The sequence below is a fragment of the Dermacentor silvarum genome, chromosome 1 (assembly GCF_013339745.2).
Source record: "Dermacentor silvarum isolate Dsil-2018 chromosome 1, BIME_Dsil_1.4, whole genome shotgun sequence".
NCBI classification, from domain to species: Eukaryota; Metazoa; Arthropoda; class Arachnida; order Ixodida; family Ixodidae; genus Dermacentor; species Dermacentor silvarum.
In genome coordinates this window covers 209,818,379-209,824,484 of record NC_051154.1, presented here as the reverse complement: position 1 = coordinate 209,824,484, position 6,106 = coordinate 209,818,379, and the positions used below count along the sequence as shown (strand labels likewise).

Here is a 6,106-nt window from a genome sequence, read left to right as displayed (position 1 = left end):
GGTAGGGGGTCAAATACAGGCTCCGGCTGGTCATGAATGCGCTGGCGAGGCGCAGAGCATCCCTGCTCCGGAGGCCTCCCCGTTTATTCGAAACCCGGCGGAACATACGGCCCACCTGATCCCCTACCGTACGCAGTTTACGCAGGGTGGTGTCGATCTTGCGGTGTGTGTGGATGAAGAGCCCAAGGACTCTGATTTCATCACGTTCCGGGATAGGCCCGGTAAGCAGGGAAAGTTCGATTTGTGTGGTGTCCTTTGGTTTGGGGCGAAGATGCACGTATTCCGATTTGGCAGGTGAGCATTCGAGACCGCAGCGACGGGCGTAGTCATATACTACCGACGCTGCTTGTTGCAGGCACGTCTCGATGCTGCCAAGAGATCCCTGGATTGCCCATAGCGTGATGTCATCAGCGTACAGAGCGTGCTGCACGCCTGGGACATCATTGAGCTATGGGGGGAGGTGAGCCATAGCAAGGTTGAAGAGGAGAGGAGAGAGGACCGCTCCTTGTGGTGTTCCCCGCGTACCGAGGGGGTACGGGCCATGCTCCTTGTCTTGAATACGGAGGTATGTCTGCCGTTCCATGAGGAATTGGCGAACATACCTGAAAGCATTATGCCCACAGTTTGTCTGTGAGAGGTGGGTAAGAATGATGTCATGAGTGACGTTATCGAATGCTCCCTTGAGGTCTAAGGCGAGGACTACCTTGTCGTCACTCGGGTGTTCAACTGGTTCGATAACGTCTCGGTATAGTTGCGGGAGAATGTCCTGTGCAGAGCGATGTGGGCGAAAACCGTACATGGTGTCCGCAAAGGTGTGTTGGGCTTCCAGATATCCAGAGAGCCTATCTCGGGCCATGCTTTCCATAAGTTTCCCCACACAGGAGGCTAAGGAAATGGGTCTGAGATTGTCAATGTTAATGGATTTGCCTGACTTGGGTATGAAAGTAGGTAGGGGCTCAGGCCCCTCCCAGATCTGATTGAAATAGTCGAGGAGGTGAAGGTACGCCGAGTCAGGGAGGTTCGCTAAAAGCCTAACCGTCACTCGATCCCTGCCTGGCGTCGTTCCTCGTTTAATTTTGGACAGGGCCGCCTTCAGATCGTGGAGTTGGAAGCAACGATCCAGGTCAGCGTTCTCCGTGCCTGCATAGGAGTGCGCCGGTCTGAGGGGGTCCTGTTGGCGACCGCCGAAATATTTATCTCTGAGCGCTTGTGCCAATTTCTCCGTGTCTTCCGCGTATGCGTGAAGTGCACGTTGTAAGTGTTTTTGTGTTTCTGTGCGTGTTTGGCTAGGGTCTATGAGAGCCCTGAAAAGACGCCAGGTGTTACGACTTGACATCTGCGTAGCGGCAGTATTGCAGCGTTCCACGCAGTTAGCATCGGCGAGCTGGGCCGCGTACTCGTCCGCTTCTTGGGTGAGGGCTGCGATTCGTAGTTTGAGTTTCCGGTTGTGTTTCTGTCGGCGCCAGCGGCGGACTAGGCTGTGCCGAGCCCCCCAGAGGTGCAGGAGGTGGTTGTCCACTGCAGGTGTGGCCTCTGAGAGTTGAACCGTCTGCTCGGTGTGACGATGTGACGACACGAGGTGTTGATACCAGGTGGCGCAGCCCTGGTGGGGTATCGGGATCGAATTGGTGTACTCTAATCGGAATTTAGTCCAGTCGGGAAGTTTTGAATGTTGGTAAGGACGGGTAAGGGGGTGTGTTCGGATTGTGGTGAGGATAATGCAGTGGTCGCTGCCGAGGGTTTCCTCGGTGTTGAGCCAATCTGCGTGTCTGATGTTTTTGATCAGTGTGAGGTCGGGACATGTGTCGAGAGTCACAGAGTTGCCAATGCGTGTTGGGTGTGTGGGGTTCGTTAGGAGGGTGAAGGCCATGGTAGAAATCAGTTCCGCCAATTTTCTACCACGTCGTTCCTCCCGATGGTAACCCCAATGGGTGCTGGGGGCATTAAAGTCACCTGCTATGATTGGTAGTTCCCTGGCTGCAGCCGTGCGCGCTTTGCTAAAGATGTCGGTGTAAGTTAAGTTGGGCAGTTTGGGTGAACTGTAAATGTTAAGAATGTGTATGGATGGGGTCCTGCTTCCTAAGTGGAAGGAGGGATCACCATAGCACACAAGTAAGGCGGGTTGCATTCTAAATCCACCAAGTTGGCGGTGTAATTTCCGTGCACGCATATTGCGGTTTGTGCGTCCCTTTGATACACGGTATAATTTGTAAGGGCGGCGGGCTCACCTGGCTCCTGGCACGTGTGCATCATGTTCCCTTTGTCGGGCACCTACCGCTAGCGCGAATGACCTGTGGCTGAGTGTAGCGGGCTATCAAGCCAATGACTAAAATAATGCCATAGCTTCCGTTCAAAGCTCTAGTCCGGTAATCGCCATCTTGTAGTTCCGCTCAAGGAATCAATACATCATCTCAACGAGCCAGGAGTATATGTATCCCACAGTTCTAATCTGCCATCTACTTTACAGGAACCATCCGCGAACCAGACTGCGTAGTTAGTCAATCACGGTGTTTTTTTTTATTTTTTAGCTTTCTCTCTTGCGCATCGCGTTATAGATCCGAAACCCGGTATCTACTGCGGTAACTTTCCAGTAACAACGTAAGCAATCGCTACCCAGAATCTTTTATTACGAGCTCAGGGAGTACACTGCCGGTTATAGGAACGTTTCGACAAGCAAAGCAAGTGGCACATTGTGGGCTGGCGACGATGGCCCATAGCCAAATTTCTTCACCGTACTAACTCTATAATAATGCATGCGCAGGAATCGTTTTGTTGTCCCGATGGACTGTCCTACCATTTCGGAACCGAAGGCTTGTTCTCTAATTGCGGTAGCAAGTGCAGGTCTGCTTGATGATCCCGGAACAATATCCACCACGACGACCGATGCTACGGCAGTGGAGGATGACAGGCGCCCTGGTTAAGTGGACAGCCGAAACCCCGGACCTAGAATGAGAAGCAACAGAAACGCCTTTTGCTTATATCACGTTATTATCCCTGAAGTAACCAATATAGCACTGTGTGGACAGCGTATGTTAGCGGCGAAACACAAGTGAAGAACTATTAAGAGCAGCGTACATTTCCATGAGCCCTCACCTGGAAACAAAGACAATTAGCACGCATAGCTATACATTTGCGAGCAGAACATATTTCCATGAATCGCCATGGTTAGAATTAATTCTCGCATATAAGTATTGCGCTGTAACTTCTAGAGCGCTCAAACTTTCCTCCGCGAACATTTTCTGAAAAAGCCGTGTTGTGTGAATTTGACACTCGACATTACTTCTCTACAAGTATTTAACTTTTCTTCATAGATGTAGCCGTTTGATACAGACGAAAAAAAAGATGCTCGTGAAAGGCGCTTCGTCCATCCGCTTAATCAATTACTAATATAGACTGTAAGAGAACGAGATGACTTACGTCGTTATGTACGCACAGCGTCATAGTGAAGGTAGTACTGAAAGCTCCACTACGGTAAAATCCGAATTGTGTGCTGGTAATAAAGTGTCTCAGGAATAGTGTCATATTAAGCAATAAACAAAAAGCTAGATCGAATTTTTTTAAAGAGCGTGTGTGCGTTTGAAAGTGAAGGTTTCTTTGTAGTGCTAGAGAATTATTAGTTTTCTCTAGTGCGTCTACACGTGATAGTCTTCGGTCCCTGGAGTTCACATTTCATCGGTGAATATCTTTACACTGCTCATTACGCACTTGTATCTTCGATGACTATGTGTCCCAATATATAGTTGCTGCTCGATAACCCCTATAGCCACTGCAGTTGTTGAGCAGTCTGCCTTTACTCAGACATTGTGCTTCTTCCGTGATTAATCATCCCATACTAATGAGAATATATGCCTAATATTTGCTTACAGCACGTGCCTTTCAGTCAATGTGCGTGACTTATGACGCATGGTGACCGTGCTACATAATCTACCTTAATCATGAGGATGTGTATACTTTAGCATCATGCGCTTATAGTTTATGTTCATTAAAAAGCTATTCTTTCTCCTTGCTTCTCGGCTAGCAATTTCATTCGTAATGTCTCCGCAATCACTAAGAGGTGCACGAAAATAGGTTCAAAAGAAAACAAAAATAAAAGATAGCCATTCAGAAAAAAATTACACTTACGGACTCGAACGTGGGCCACTTCGCTTTCGCCGCCTTGAGCAACCGTGGTGCTGATCAGTCCTGCGAAGGCATGGCGATGTTTGAAGTATTTCGATGACTTTCCAACATTGTCGTTTTCTAAAAACTGGCCGTTGAAGCTCCTGCTTAAACTTGAGTTATTGCTGATGGTTGCAGCCCTTGTGTTCCAGGTTGATAAGTAGACATATCGCGGGTAGTGCTTTGTCAACAAACTTGAAAAAGAAATATAATTATGTAGGTTTTTTTGTACGCATTAAGCTTCTGAAGACTGGCGAACTACTACACAAATATGATATGCAGTTCGAGGGGTGATTCCTGCAGAAGAAGCCTCATGCAGGATCGTGGCACTTCTTCCAATTTGCAAAGTCCCTGTGTCGAAAAAGAAAGCCGCTGCAGCATTTACTCTAAACGCAACTTTAAGGTGACAAAACAACAGATAATAATTTATAAGCTTCGAGTAAACGTTCATTCGTCGATCCAAAACGATGCTCCGATTGCGTTGTTAGTTCACGCATACTTGTGAGGCAGCATAGCCAGTTGTTCGAGGGACCAAGCTTATTCATTTGAACGTTGTTCATCGAAAACTATGGCAAGAATGCAAAATTACCCTTTATCTCTGTCTTGACAATGAGGAAATCTTTCACTGACGTGCAGGTCAGCGATTAACTAGCCACAAACGCTTCGCAGACCTTTCAGCGTACTTACCAGCAACAAGAACGAAGACAACAGCGACAGCCAGGACCTTCATTTTTGCAGTAAGGCTGATGACTTCGGTGAGTTTGTCACGTGACTGCGAAATTCAGTACGAAAAATAGAACGCTTGATCTATGCTTTTCTCTTTATGCCTTTTGCATGAATAATATAAAAATGGGCCCGTAAAGCGTGGCTGTGGGCTTTTGGAATTTTCTGTGGACAACCGAAACTCCATCTTTTCTTCTGCAGCTTTACAAGGCTGGCACGATCATTGTCCACTGCCGTTAAAATGAACAAGCATCTGCTCGACTCATTCGTTATGCATATATTAGAATATGAAGCTAGGAAGCTTTCGTTTGCGAATCTGTCTGCGAGGCCCAACAAAAAAGTCAGCGCCATTCCACTCCGTGAAGGTAGATGATCAGCGAAGCTGTGTATATGGTGATTGACCGTTCCTCCGGTGAAACGTTCCTAGGTTGCGGGATCGGGGCAACATGAACGGTTCGCACTTCTTTTCACCTCGCGGTACTGCGGAAAGCAAGCTTACGCTTGCAGTCCCCGGCCCGCTCATCGTGGTTGGTCTCCTTCCGCCGCCGCCGCGCTCATTCCCCTTTCTGCTCACGCCATCGTTCTTGGTAGGCACGCTGTTCTGCAGACCGTACAACACGCGGCCTACCCATTTCACAGTCAAAGCAGAACTAAGGAATATGGCTTACGTAGAGCATGGTGTCAGGAGACAAAAGATTGGTTTGAATACGCGGGAGGGCGTACGCATGTATGGTGCGAATGTAGACATGGCCGACGCGAGTCAAAGTGTAGTATCTGTTCTTATCAGCTTAATATCTGATAGGGGTTGCATTTGGACCCAAGATATTAAACATATTTTCGCAAGTTGGTGGAGTGCTTGAAGCCTGCTTCACCTCCACCTCGCTATCTATTGCACTCTCTTCGAGCTTTTTGGTGAACAGACATCGATCCGGTGGAAACTAGCCATATACAGCTTCGCTGTAAAACTGAAAGCGCATACGTGCTGCGACACTAGTTTCGAAAAGTCAGAGTCGGCTTGTTCTACGTCGCCTCATGCTGTGGTGCATGCCATGAGGAAATCATTTCCGCGAATTCTCGTGTTCAGAGTCCATCTATAAACCCCAGGAAGCACTTAATCGATACAGACGTCTACTCAACGAAGGTGTACTGTTATACATCCACATATGCGTATTTCAACTTTATTGTACATATAAATACAGTAATTTGGGGGAAGAAGTAGAAACTA

The 6,106-nt window shown here is 48.0% G+C and overlaps 1 pseudogene; it reads left to right on the top strand.

Annotated features, from left to right (window-relative positions):
* The first annotated feature begins 5,627 nt into the window (after window positions 1-5,627).
* Window positions 5,628-5,781, top strand: LOC119437858 (U2 spliceosomal RNA; annotated as a pseudogene).
* The last annotated feature ends 325 nt before the right edge of the window (window positions 5,782-6,106 follow it).